General features: G+C 35.8%; 1 protein-coding gene across 1 annotated transcript in view; it reads right to left on the bottom strand.

The window, feature by feature from the left end:
* Positions 1–12,370, bottom strand: part of TESK2 (testis associated actin remodelling kinase 2) — a 126,185-nt gene that overhangs the window by 112,997 nt on the left and 818 nt on the right. The gene's annotated exons all lie outside the window — the stretch shown is intronic.

The following is a 12,370-nucleotide window of genomic DNA, read 5'->3' as shown; positions in this document are numbered from 1 at the left end:
TCTTTAAGGAAGCAGACTGCCACATCTCTCTCCCGCAGAGATAAGCTAGTGGTTTCGAACCACTGACTTTTCAGTTAGCAGTCAATCACTTTACCCACTGTGCCACCAGGGCTCCTTAGGGACTCCTATAAAAAATAATAATTTTCTAGTAAAATATAATTTGCCTAAATTGACTTCAGGAGAGATAAAAGTCATTTTTTATTTCTAGGGTAAATCATTTGGCCCTAGAAGCGTAGGAAAAGTTTCAAAGTACTTAGTCCAGAGTTTTACAGGGGAATTCTATCAAATATTTAAGGAACAAATCACTCTAATACTATTTAAACTGTTCCAAAGCATAGAGGGGAGAGGGAGGACAAATTTCCAAATTATTTTTACGAAGCAAGCAGAACACTGGTACCAAAACCTAACAACAGAAGCGCAAAAGAGAAAACCATGGTAATTCTCACAAATACTGAAGCAAAAACACCCTAGCAGACAGAAGTTGGCAGCACGTTAAATAATAACACACCAGGAATGCAAGGATGGCTCACTATTAGAATATCTATTAATATAACAGAATTCACTTTATTAAGAGATGAAAAGAGAAAACATATTTTTTCATCATCAATTCTGAAAAGCATTTGATAAAATTCAACATCTATTCTTAATAAAGTAGAAGATGGCTATATCACACATCTTTTAACTGAATAAAATGTATCTATTTCAGTCCCCAAATCATATTGTGTTTAATTAGGGAACACTACAAGTATTCCCCTAAAAGCCATGTACAAGACAAAGATGTCAAATATCACTATTATTTAACATTTTGGGAAGCACTAGTCAATGCAATTAGCCAAGAAAAAGATAACTGAGGTATAAAAATGGGAAATATATTTATCATCATTCATAGCTGATACAATTATATACCTGGAAAAACAGAATCAACTGAAAATCTACTGCAAACAAAAAAATTCAATATTCTAGCTGCATTAAAGAAATGCAAAAATCAACAGCCCACATACATACAAATAACCAATTAGAAGATACAATGGAAGGAAAGGTCCCATTTACAACTGCAACAGAAAAGGGAAAAAAGAATAAATTTAGCAAGAAATGTACAAGACACATATAAAAAATCTTTGTTTTAATTTCTACCAAGCAATCAATATCTGAACAGATATGTGTTCATATGTGTTTATATAAAAAGACTCAATATAATAAAATTATCAATTCTACTCTAAATTAATCTATAAATTTACTATTATCTCAATAAAAATATCAATAGTATGTATTTGGAAACTGGAAAATTGATTTTAAAACTTATATTTAAAAAAATTGGAAAGAAATGCCAGGACAATTCTGAAAAGTAAGAATAATGATGGAGAACTAGACTAATCAGATATTAAAAGAAAGTCTCAATGATTATATTATTATAGCAGGGTAGTACTGGTGTATGACTAGACAGGCAACAGAAAGGAATAAAAAGTCCAGAAACAGACCAAAAAACTTAGAAGACTTAAGTATACAATAAAGGTGGCATTTCAAATCAGTGAGAAAAATATTAAAATATATAATACATGTTGCTGGTACAAATAAGTATCTGTCTAGAAAAATCAATTCCAGATGGAACAAATATTTAAAGTAGTAAAATCATAAAAATGATTAGAAAAAAACAGATATTTTATTTATAAAGTAGAAGTGAGGAAAGTCTAAACATGCAAACACCTAAAGCAAAAAAATCAAACCCGTTGCTGCTGAGTCAATTCCGACTCACAGTGACCCTGTAGGACGGAGTAGAACTGCCCCACAGGGTTTCAAAGGAGTGACTGGTGGATTCCAATTGCCAATCTTTTGGTTAGCAGCCGAACTCTTAACTACTACGCCACCAGGATTTCCAATGCAAACACCTAGAAGCCAGAAATGAAAAGATTAAGACAAGGACAAAATAAAATATTTCTACACAGCAAAAACTGTTATAAACTAGTTAAAAAACACTGACAAGCTTGGGAAAATATCTGTAATTCATAGCACAAATAAATGATTAACCTTCCAAAATATTAGGGGGTCCTATAAATCACTAAGATAAAAGACAGAAAACTTGTAGAAGAATGGGTACTATGTGCCAAGTACAGTTCAAGTCACTGGGGATACAGCAGTGTACAAATAGATAAAAAGATAAAAATTCCTGCCCTCATAAAACTTATACTCTAGTGATCTATCTTGGAGTAGGTAGGTAGGTGTAGGTATAGGTAAGAGTAGGTATAGGTAAGTGTAGGTAGGTAGGTAGACGAAGGAAAGGAAAGGAACTTTTTAAAAATCAAGGCACAAATCAGGTCTTTTACCTTTTTACCAGAAAAGGGTTAAACACACACACATATATATACATATATATTTTTGCAAATCTGTGCACAGAATATCTCTGGAAGGATAAATAAGAAGTTATTAATACTGGTTGCTTCCAGGAAGCAAAACTGGGGAACAGAAGGATATGAATTATTTTTCATTAAATAGTCTTTTATACCTTTTGAGTTTGTATCATGTAAATGTAATTTTAAAAATAAATTCAATTATAATTTAAAAAAGCATATAAAATAAAATTAGATGTTGAAAGGGAGAAAAAGGAAGAGTAGAATGTTTTAAAACAAAAGAGAGATACATTTAAGAAAAACAAATAGAAAGTCTGGAAAAGAAAAATATGATACTTGAAATAAAAATCTCAATGGATGGTTAAACAACAGAACAGACCCAAATGAAAAGAGAATTAGATAATTAGACAAATAAGCTAAGAATCACCAAAAAAAGCACAAAAAAGACAAGAAAAAAATATGAAAAAGAAATTAATAAACACAAAAGATAGTATGAGACAATCCAATTTGTATATAATGGGACCTGAAGAGACCACAGAAATGGGACAATGGCAGAAACTGGAAAGATAATGTCCAAATATTTGCTAGAACTGAACACAGACATGAGTTCTTAAAGAGTAAAGGAACATATCAAATCTTGAGCAGAGTAAATATAAAAAAATCCATTCCTAGACTACGACAGTGAAACTACAAAATAAAGAAAAAGAGAATTTTATCTAGCAGAGAGAAATGACTGATTAAAAAGGAGTAACAATCAGACTGAGAGTTAATTTATCATCAGCAACAACAGAAGTCAGGGGGAAAAAAAAGGAAGAATGAATATCTTCAAAGTGCTAAGGAAAATAACTGTTGTCCTAAATTCTATACCCAATTAAATACCATTTAAGAGTTTATTCAATATAAAGATAGCAGTTCTACTCTGTCCTTTAGGGTCGCTATGAGTCGAAACCAACTCATCATCAATGAGTCTTTTTAATCACAATAAATGTAAACAGATTACAGTCTCTGTCTCTTAACGGGTAAGTTCAATTCTGGATTAAAAAAATCTAAATATAAAGCTGTTTACATAAAACATATATATTACAGACAGGTTGAAAATGGAGACGAAAAAAGATATACCAGAAAAATACTAACCAAAACAACAATATATATAGGCAAAGGCTTACAACAAGGAAGAAAGTATGTAATATTGATATGAGACAAAACAGAATTCAAAGCTAAAAGTATAAAATGGGACAACAGACAAATATTGATAAAATGTGCAATCTATCAATAGTGTACAATCCACAACAGCCATGAGCTTCTATTAATATATACCTTACAAGAAGGCCTAGAAACTATTAAAACACTGATAGAAATAAAAAGAAGAAATCCATGAACACACTGGGAGATTTTAATAAATCCTTTTCTAAGAAACAGACTAAGTAGAACAAAATAAGTAAGGCCATAGGACATTTGAATAACATAATAAAAAAGCTTGATCTAATAGACATATATGAAACTTTATGTAAAAACAAACAAATAAAACAATTCATATTCTTTTTAAACACATTTGGGGCATTAAAAAAATCTGACCATATTATGCCAAAGCAAAATCTAACATACTCCAAAAGGCAGACATCATATAGGCCATTTTCTCTAATCATGATACACTAAAATTAGAAATTAAATATCAAACAATTACCAAAGAAACCTCAAAGTGGAAACTTTTAAACTTTATTTTATACACTTCCTAGATTAAAAGGAAATCAAACAAAATTACATTTAGAAACAATAATGGGTGTACCAAAAAACCCGTGATATGGCCTAATCAAGAGGAAACTTTAAAGCTTAATGGCATATATGAGAAAATAAGAAATACTGAGAGAAAAAAACCCTGGGATAAGAATGAAATTCCAGAAGGTAAAGAAAGAACAAAATAGACCTAAGAAAGCAGAAGAAGAAGAAAAAAAAAATAATGAAGATAAAAACAGAAAATAGTGAATTACAACATATAAAGAGAAGACAATCAATAGAATCAAAAAGTAATTACTTGACTGTAACAGGTTCTGCCAGGGAGGAGTTATCAGCAGGTTTGGCAAGCATACAGAGTCGAACTTCCCTAAGGTAGGTACAGGGAGGGCAGCACCAATGAGACTTTATAGCTATATCTCCAACCGTCAGAATTCTTCATTTCTTAAGCCTCTGGTTTATCAACAAACAATAAACAAAACAAACCCACTGCCGCTGAGTCAATTCCGACTCATAGCAACCCTGTAAGACAGAGTAAAACTGTCCCATAGGGTTTCCAAGGCTGTAAATCTTTATAGAAGCAGACTGCCACATCTTTCTCCCGCTTAATAAATAATGGCTGATTTTTTTTTTAAATTATAACCTACCTACCTTTTGGCAGAAGGAAAGGCAAGAATCCTTGATTTATAGTCTTACCAAACTGCATACAAAGGGGCAGAAGTAATTCTCCCAATCTAAAATGGAGGTCATGCAATTATGCAAGAAAAAGAAATAAAAGACATCCAGATTGGAAAGAAAGAACTATATTTGCAGATGAAGTGATCTTGTATATAGGAGTTCTAAGGAATACACACACACACACACACACACACACACACACACACACACACAAAACAATTAGAGTTAAGAAAGAAGTTCAGCAAGATCAATATACAAAAGTCAATTTTATTTTTATACACTGGCAGTGAGTAATCTGAAATTAAAGTTCCATTTAGAATAGCATCAAAAATAATTAAATATTTGGAATAAGTTTAACAAAACAAATGCAAGACTTATTCACTGAAAATTATAATACACAGTTAAAGAAATTAAACCAACCAAACCAAACTCACTGTCATTGAGTCTATCCTGACTCATACCCTATTGGGTTTCCAAGGCTGTAAATCTCTAAGGAAGCAGACTGTCATATCTTTCTCCCTCAGAGCCGCTGGTAGTTTCAAACCGCTGACCTTTTGGTTAGCAGTCAATCGCTTTAACCACTGTGCCACCAGGGGTCCTTAAAGAAATTAAAGAAGACCTAAATAAACAGAAAGACATCCCATATTTACGGATCAAAAGACTTAATATTATTAAGACAGTCCCTGGGTGGCACAAACAGTTAAGCACTCAACTACTAGCCAAAAGGTTGGTGGTTCAAAACCATCCAGAGGCCCCTTGGGAGACAGGCCTGGAGATCTGCTTCTGAAAGGTCACAACCTTGAAAACCCTATGGAGCAGTTTTACTCTGCATATATGAGGTCCCATGAGTTGGAATCGACTCGACAGCAACTAACAACAATGACAACAATTGTTAAAATGACAATACTCCCCAAACTGATGTACAATTTCAACACAATTCCTATCAAAATTCTAGCTGGCTTCTATGCAGAAATTTACAGACCGATCCTAAAATTTGTGTGGAAATGCAAGGGACCCAGAAAAACCAAAACAATCTTGAAAGAGAGAAACAAAATTAGAGAACTCACACTTTTTGATTTCAAAATTTACTATAAGCTACAGTAATCAAGACAGTGCGGTACTGGCATAAAGATAGACATATAAGTCAATGAATAGAATTCAAGGTCCAAAAATAAACCCTGATTTTCAACAAGGGTGCAAAGACAATTCATGGAGAAAGAACAGTCTTGTCAACAAATGGTGCTGGGAAAACTGGATATCCATAAGCAAAAGAATGAATTTGGACCCCTACCTCATACCTCATTTTTAGTTAATTTTTTTATTAACTAACAATGGATCAAAGACCTAGATATACGAACTAAAACTATAAAACTCTTAGAAGAAAACACAGAGGTAAATCTTCGTGACCTTGGATTAAGTAATGGTTTCTTACACATGACACCAAAAGAGCAAACTACACAAGAAAACATAAATTGAGCATCATCAAATTTAAAAACATTTGTGCTTCAAAGGACACTATCAAGAAAGCGAAAAGACAATCCACAGAATGGGAAAAAATATTTGTCAATCATATATCTGATACATGACTAGTAGTATCCAGAAAACATAACTCTTATACTCAACAATAAAAAGACAAATAACTCAATTTAAAAAATAAGCAAAGGATCTGAAATGACATTCTTCCAAAGAAGATGTACAAATGGTCACATGAAAAGATGTGTGACATCATTACTTATCAAGCAAATGCAAATCAAAACCACAACGAAATATCACTTCACATACACTGCTGTTGTTGCTGTTGTGTGCTGTCAAGTCGGTTCCGATTCATAGTAACCCTACAGGACAGAGTAGAACTACCCCATAGGGTTTCCTAGGCTGTAATCTTTACGGGCGCAGATCGCCAGATCTTTTCTCCCGCAGAGTGGCCGGTGGGTTCAAACGACAGGCCTTTCGGTCAGCAGCCAAGTGATCAACCATTGCACTACCAGGGCTCCTTTCACATCCACTATTGTTGTTGTTAGTCTCTCTTAGTTAGTTGTCAGTTGTTGTTGTTAGTGCTATCTTAGTTATCTAGTCCTGTTATAACAGAAATACCAGAACCGGATGGCTTCAACAAACCGACGTTTATTCTCTCACAGTCTAGTAGGCTAGAAGTACAAATTTAGGGCATCAGCTCCAGGGGAAGGCTTTCTCTCTCTGTCAGCTCTGGAGGAAGGTCCTTGTCCTCAGTCTTTCCCTGGACTAGGAGCTTCTCCGCACAGGGACCCCAGTTCCAAAGGAGGTGCACTCCTGGCTCTACTTTCTTGGTGGTATGAGGTCCCCGTCTCTTTGTTCTCTTCTATATCTCAAAAGAGACTGACGAAAGGTACAATCTAATCTTGTAGATTGAGCCCTGCCTCATTAACATAACTGCCTCTAATCCTGCCTCAGTAACATCAGAAAGGTAGGATTTACAACACATAGGAAAATCACATCAGATGACAAAATGGTGGATAATCACACAATACTGGGAATCATGGCCTAGCCAAGCTGACGCACATTTTTGGAGGACATATTCAATCCATAACACTACCCTCTGGCCCTCCAAAATTCATGCCCTTGCCATATGTAAAACACAATTACCCCATCATATCATAGCAAAAGTCCTAAATCAACTCCAAGTCCAAAATCCAAAAATTCCTCTTCATCTGTGAAATCTAGAATACAAGTTATCTGCTTCCAAAGTACAATGGTGGAACAAGCTGGAACAAATTAGACATTTCCATTATAAATGGGAGAAACTGGAGGGAAAGAAGGGATAAGAGGTACCAAGCATATCAGGAGAACATACTACATTAGCTCTCAAGGCTTGAAAATAATGCTCTCTTTTCTGAGACTATTGAGGCAATGGCCCTGCTCTCCAGACTCTGAGGGTGGGCTACATTCTCTGGATTCTGGGTGGAGGTCCCTCAGCCCTGGGCCCACTGGAACAGTAACTCTGCTCCCTCCCATCTGGGCGGCCCCTTCTCCTAGTTCATCTGAGTGGCAACTCCATCCTTTGAGACCCCAGAGGTCATGGCCCTACCCTTTGAGACTGAGGCAGCTCTGCTTCCTGTGTTCCTTGTCTCTTTGGCTTCTGCTTCCTTGGCCTCTTGGCCCCCTCACCACCTGCGTCTGCCCTGCCAGGGCAAGTGTTCCAAAGCTCTTTAGCTCCAGCGTTAAATGCCTGGGGATACCCCACTCCATCAGTAAACTTTGACCTGATGGAACTCAGCTCTCTCGCTCTGTGGGTCTGCAAGCCTAGCTCCACTGATGAGTGCCCAGAGGCACCCCACTCTGCCAGGAAGCCTCCTGAACAAAGCACGCAGCTCTCTTGCTCTGTGGGCTGGTTCCAGTGCTGTCTCGCGCTGGTCTCCTGTTTCTCGCCATCTGCACCATCTGCAAACCCAATCCTGTTGAGTCGATTCTGATTTATAGCGACCCTATAAGGTCATAGTCAAACTGCCCCATAGGGTTTCCAAGGAGTGGTTGGTGGATTCAAACTGTCAACCTTTTGGTTAGCAGCCGAGCTCTTAACCAATGCACCACCGGGGCTCTAGAGTTACCACAGGACCAAGTTTTTCCTCTTCTAACTAAATACCCAAGAAAAATAAAAACATACGTTGACACAAAAATTTGTACACAAATGTTAATAGTAGCATTACTCATAACACCGGCAAGTGAAAACAATTCAAATGTCCATCAAGTGATGACTGAATAAACAAAATGTGGTATATTCATATAATATAATATCATTAAGCCATAAAAAGTAATTAAGTACTGATACATGTTACAACATGGACAAACCTTTAAAACATTATGTTAAAATGAAAGTCAGACACAAAAAACCACATATTGTATGATTCCATTTAAATGAAATATCCAGAATAAGTAAATTGACCAAGACAAAAGATTAGTGCTTGCCAGGAGCTGGGGGGTGGGGAGGTGAGGAACGTCTGTTAATGGTATGGAGTTTCTTTGGGGATGATGACAAGGTTCTGGAATTAGAGAATGGTGATAGTTACACAATTTTGTGATTATACTCAAAACTGGACACTTTAAAAGGGTAAACTTTATGTATTATATCTCATAAAGCTATTATTAAAAATACTTTAATATAATAAATAATAATTTTAAAAAGTCTATTACTGTAATACAGGCGGGAGTTGGTGATGGCTTGAACTAACGCAGTGGCCGTGAAGATGGAATAGAATATTCACTTTTGAGAGATATTTACAGGGTATAAAATAAGTAACACTTTAATACCACAGTAAAATCTGGAAAAGCCAGAACCTGTGTAAGGCAGAAACTCAGAGAAGGAAAACTCAAATATGTATTTTCCACTAATAGAGAGCAACAGATAAGTGGTAAGACTTCACCCTGTCAAAGGCGGAAAACTGGCGAGACCCAGAAAAACAAGGCTGCATATTTGAGTGAACAACCAACCAGGATGACTGCTGTTGTTATAGTTGCAGTCAAGTCGGCTCCGACTCATGGCAACCTTACATGTAACAGAAAGAAACACTGCCGGGTCTTATGCCATCTTTATGATGGTCAGTATATTTGAATCCATTGTTGTGGCTATTATGTCAATCCATCTCACTGAGGGTTTCCTTTGTTTGCATTGGTCCTCTACTTTATCAAAGCAGGATAATACTTTCTCAGTAATAAAATTGGTTTAATAATGTTTTCTTTAAAAGAAAACAAAACAGTCAGGCTGCCTGGGTTCATACTCTAGCTTCAACACTTACTAGCTGTTCACCCTTAAACAAATTTCTTAACCTTTCTTATCTGTAAAATGGTAATATTAGAAACTATCTAGAATTGTTGAGAGATTAAATGAGATAATGCCCATAAAGGACTCCACAAAAAGTGTCCAGCACACGACTGTTCGATAATATGTAATGCTTCCTTCCTAGACTGTGAATAACTTCAGAACAGGGATATATCTATCTTATTTACATTTGTGTACTCCAACGTAGTACTGACACATGGCAGGAATTCAAGAAATAATTGTTAAATATAAATTAGTCTCCTCTGACCAATTTTGGGTAAACTGACAAAATCAGGTTTCTGAATCAGCAAAGCTGAGTACTAGATTCTGTCTGAACCCATGAAGATCCCCTGACCCTTGAGTCCGAGTAGCTAGTCGGTTACCTATCAGCAGTTAACACCTGAAGTCAATTTCTTCCCTCAAATATTTGTTCCCAAAGAATGTTTCTCCTCATCTTTAATGGGATTCACTTCCCTTATTATCAAAAATTTCTCCACTTTTTAGTGTGCTTTCTCAATGGGTTTTTTTTCCCTCTCTTTTCTTTTTTCACTCATGTAGTTTCATGTTTAATTCTCTACAGATACCGGGTAATAAGTTTCCCCAAAAGCTTTCTGGGAGTTGAGTTGGCTTGTCGAAAGATATTCTTAGCAAATTATTTAGTATTCCATCCCCTGCCCCCAAACATCCAGACACAGTAGAGCAATTCACTTCTCACAGGTAGAGTTTGCAGCACTCAAAACAGAACATCCCTTCATGGTTTACCATCTTCTAGTCCACTGAATTCAAAACTACTATTCCCAGTCACTCTTCCTCAAACTCCTCCCCACCCCGACCACAATTCCTAAGAAGGCTAGCCAATTCCTTTGCTCTCTCTCATTCTTTCCAATGCTGAATATATTGTGAAAAGTATTACATTTAACCTTCTTGGCAGGTAATAAAATTTAAGTGATTATAAATCAACTGTAACTATTTGTTATACAAAAACTGCTGTCAAAGACTGAACATTCAACAAACATTTACTAAGCAATTACTAAGTGTTAGGTAATATGCTAGGTGTGAGGGTAGGGGGTCAGAGATAATTAAGACAGAGTTTCTAATCTGAAGATGCTGAATCCAAGATAGGAAACAGACAAGAAATTAAGTAACCATAGTACAGGCATTTCTCCTACTACAAAAGTTTTAAAAACACAATTGGATACAACCTGATCTATTAAATAGGTATGTGGGTTGCACTGAATAGACATTTATTGGTAATAGATGGCTGATCTTTGGGTATCAACACTGTGAACATAATGAAAACAAACTGTTAATGGACAGAATATAGGAAGACAAAGCAGGATACAAGACACTTTGAGTGTCAGGCTACCAGAGGAGTTAAATATGGTAACTTCTTTGGATGACCTGGGACCTTATTAACTCTGGTTTGATCTTATGACGTGCTTTTCAAGATTTGTTTGATGATGTCCAAGTTTATTTTTGTCATTTTTATATATCAATTTATTATATGTTAGCATGTGATAAAATTATATTTATAGTTATGTTTTAAAATCTTTATTACTGAAAATTCTGTAGGAAACATAGTTTAACTATTGTGAATCTGATACTCTCCAGCCTTAACTCCTATTCCCCAATGAAACAATAGTTTTTACAATGTGATCTCTAAACATATAAACCTTCTTTGAAAAGCAAAAGGAAAGTTATGGCAGAAAAGTTAAGTATTGTATGGTGAAGTAACTATAAGAATACAAAGAAGAAAGCTTAACCTGAAGGGATATATCAGGATAAGACTCACATCCAGTAGAGAAGCCTGAGCTTGGCAAAGGATAGATGAGGATCATCCAAGTAATAAAGAAGAGAAAGCTTTTCTAGGTAGAAAGAATAAATACTACAGCATGTGTAAATGTACGGAAGTACAAAGTACAAAATAAGTGTAATGTATATAAAATACATATTTACATTTAAATATAAGGAATTAACATTTCTCTTTCCTCCTATTTAAAAAAAAAGGAACAGGAGTTAGTTGTAAAACTTACAAATTCAGTGCTTCTGTATACTCTTGTATTTACACTTTTGTGTAAATCCACCTCTGGGTAGATGAATTAGAAAAAGGAGTTCCTCTTGGGCAGATGAAGGAGGAAAAAAGTACCACCTCTGGGTAAAAACAGCCCTGAGGGTGACTGCTTGTCAAGTGGAGCATACCTTTGTGTCAAGAAAAATGGACAGATACAGACAGGTGAGACCTCTGCGAGGGGAACCAGACATCCTAGATTTCAGGCCCTACCAGCCCTCTTAACCAGGCACCATTGTGCAGTGCACACACTACACAATCACACATGACAGACTTGAGAAATTTGCCTTCCATGTAGAAGCAGCATATTAGATCAGCAGAAATTTAACAGAGACCATATGGAAAAATTTTGTTTTCATTCATTCATTTATTCAACAAATATTTACTGAACACATACTATTGTGCCAGGGCATCTGGAAGACATTGGTGAACTTTCTTGCATTACACTTACTCTGTAAATAACTGTTAATAGTGGTTTTTACTGAAGAAAGTACACAGTTAGGATAGGGGTGTGTCATGGTTTGAATTATGTTCCCCCAAAAATGTGTATCAGTTTGGCTAGGCCATGATTCCTGGTACTGTGTGATTTTCCTGTATGTTGGAAACCTGCCTCTATGATGTTAATGAGGGAGGACAGGTGGCAATTGTGTTAGTAAGGCAGGACCTGATCTACAAGACTGGATTGTGTCCTGAGGCAATCTCTTGAGATATAAAAGACAGAAGTGAGCAGTGAGACAGGGGGACCTCATACCAGCA

Source organism: Trichechus manatus, unplaced genomic scaffold (assembly GCF_000243295.1).
Source record: "Trichechus manatus latirostris isolate Lorelei unplaced genomic scaffold, TriManLat1.0 scaffold00015, whole genome shotgun sequence".
Taxonomy (NCBI): Eukaryota; Metazoa; Chordata; class Mammalia; order Sirenia; family Trichechidae; genus Trichechus; species Trichechus manatus.
Note: the sequence above shows the minus strand (reverse complement) of the source record. Positions and strands in the feature narration are given on the sequence as shown.